Genomic DNA, 2,885 nt, shown 5'->3' with positions numbered 1-2,885 from the left:
CCCGCGAAGCCACGCCCCCAGCACCCCCTCCCTAACTCCCCCCCCCCCCACACACCCACACTGTTGGTTCCCATCCTTTAGGTTAATTTATCTCTTGAGATAAGACCAGTGTTTACACATAACGTTCCCCCCCCCAACTAACACACTCGTACAGGGTATTTTGCCCCCCCCCCCCCCCCCCCTTACATTCCTAAAGCAGCTTGTAGCACATTCCAGACTTTCATCACTCAGCAACTTTTCCTTTCTTGACCTCCCTGTGACCTTTATAGGAGATCAGACGACCTTTAGAGTGACCTTTTTATAGGAGATCAGATTTAACTTGTGATTCACCTTTAGCGTGACCTTGATAAGAGGTCAGATGACCTTCAGCGTGACCTTTTATAGGAGGTCAGACGACCTTGTTGTTCACCTGTAGCGTGACCTTTATTAGATGTCAGATGACCTTGTGGTTCACCTTTAGGGTGACCTTTATAATAGATCATATGAACTTGTGGTTCACCTTTAGGGTGACCTTGATAAGAGGTCATATGACCTTGTGGTTCACCTTTAGGGTGACCTTGATAAGTGTTCATATGACCTTGAGGTTCACCTTTAGGGTGACTTTGATAAGAGGTCATATGACCTTGTGGTTCACCTTATCCGTGACCTTACTGCAGCCTTCCTGCAGACGTTTTGTTGGAGGTGGGACCACTCTTCTGTTTAAGGTTAATATCCTTTCCTTGGTCACGCGCCCCCTGAGTTGTCCTGGACGCACGATGAGTGCCGAACCCGACTGGAGTTGGTGGCCCCTGGACGGGGACCCAGAGCCCCGGAGAACGGCTCTGAAGCAGTCTCCCTTACATCCCCGTGTGGATGTGGCCGAACTCGCCTTGAATTTATAATACTGAAGATTATTAAGAGTTAATTAACGCGCAGCGCGGTTTTCATTAAGTATGCATATTGTTTTACTGCTTTGCTGTAGAAATAGAAATAGCAGAGAAGAACGGGCGCTTTAGTTAGGGACGTGGAAGGACATGGGTTCATGTCCGAGATGCCTTCAAAGCAGCTGGTGTGACGAGTTGTCTCATGTGTAGGGTTGGTTAAGAGACGGTGATCTCTGGTAATCCATTCCCCGTTATCTCCATCCTTGCATGACGTGGCTCAGGACCAGATCGGACGTGAAGGTTCGACCCCCTCTTGACTGCCGCTGTGGGGCCCTATGGAGGCTCTCAGGACGCAGGCTGCATCAGCCGGCATCACATCTTGGGTTCTACGGGTGCATAGACGACTCTATGCACGGTGGGGGCACCACAGAGACCGCCGGGCCCCGGTGGCTAACGAGGCACTAACCTAGACCAGTTTAGTCTTTTGAGTTCCGTCTGTCTCTCCATCGTGTAGCGTGGACCTCGGGCCTGAAGGCCGTCCCTACAGCCGTCCACTTGAAGCTCAGGGTTGTTTTCGTTGAACCTTGCTGCCAGTGGCCAACGCACCCGCCGGTGTGAGTCTTGTTTTGTGTATTTCTGTTGTCGTCCAGGGGAGCACATTGCAGCCCCTGTGTTGCGTTAAGATTTTAAATGAGGTCAAAGGTTCTGTGATTTTTACTTAGGAGTTGAGTAGAGACGTTGGCTCCATGAGGAACGTCTGGCCACTTAAGGGGCAGACATGGTGGTGCCCTCTGCACCCGCCTGGCTCTTACAATAGCTTGTATCTGCCACGGCACTGGGGGATGGTACTAGCTGATCACTGCTCAGTGTCTCCATCTTATAGATGGAGTTTTAAACCTGACGTGCATTGATTTAAGAACCTTTAGTTCCACCGGTCTTTCGGTGTTTGAGTGGCGGCTGTGGAAACCTCAAAGTCCTCCTAACTTCTGCTGCTGAACCAGAGCATCGAGGCGATCAGAGACATGCAGAGTAGAAAAGGTTTGGTGTTTGTGTGAGTTGATGGGTCAGAACCCATGTCCCGCCGTTCAGCTCACTTATTCCTGCCGCTCGGTGTGAGAAATGGCACATAGTCACCTGTTGAAGATTTGTGAATAGATTTGCTTTAGACTTCGATGTGTAAAACTGTGAAAAGCATAGAAACTCTACCTCTGATCTGTGTTCGCCCCCTTGTGTTTTTAACTGATGTTGAACAACAGATTATTTAAAAAGGGTTTTGCTGCAACATTTACATTCTTTTATTAAGAACGTTAAGATTTTTGAATTGATTGGCATTCAAGGTTAATAAAGAGATTTAAATAGTTTAGACTGATTTGTCGGGTCGACTCCCTACACTCCTGAATGTACGGCGTCCACCAACTCCTGTTTTAAAGGGTTCACCAGAGCTGCTATCAACATGTCATTTTGTTTTGTCTGGCCAAACAGAAGCTATGGCCAGTGGCACTCGTCGAAAATATGCATGTTTGCATAGTTTTGGTTCATGAGACGTATTATAAGTGACTTACCCCCCGGATTGTGTGTGTCGTGATCTCGCTAAAGTCAAGAGTCCTACCGGTCCTACTAATCAGCCTCAAGTCTGCAACAGGCTTAAGTCGGTTCTGAGCCAGTATCTCCTCCCTCTCCACCCTCAGCTCAGTGTCTCACCTGAGGCTGGATTCCCCCCCCCCCCACCCCCGAATCCGGTTTCACTACCTCACTGATCTATAAGCTGCTGTCATGTCGTTGCTGAAGGGACCAAGATAATTTCTGTTTAATAAATTTCACAAGCATTATATCCGCTGTTCTGGACTTCAGTTTGTTTGTCGTGTTTCGGAACGGAGGCAGAGACGACCCGGGTGTTCTTGAAAGATGCCTTTTTATTGAAACATCTATATACAATTTATCCGTTCTGCATATGTATACTGTAATATATAACATGGTACCTTTTAATGTCACTACTGCTAATTGCTAAGTAATATCAGGAGG

The sequence above is a fragment of the Gadus chalcogrammus genome, chromosome 3, assembly GCF_026213295.1.
Source record: "Gadus chalcogrammus isolate NIFS_2021 chromosome 3, NIFS_Gcha_1.0, whole genome shotgun sequence".
Lineage (NCBI taxonomy): Eukaryota > Metazoa > Chordata > Actinopteri > Gadiformes > Gadidae > Gadus > Gadus chalcogrammus.
The sequence above is the reverse complement of the archived record's forward strand: the minus strand, read 5'-3'. Positions refer to the sequence as shown.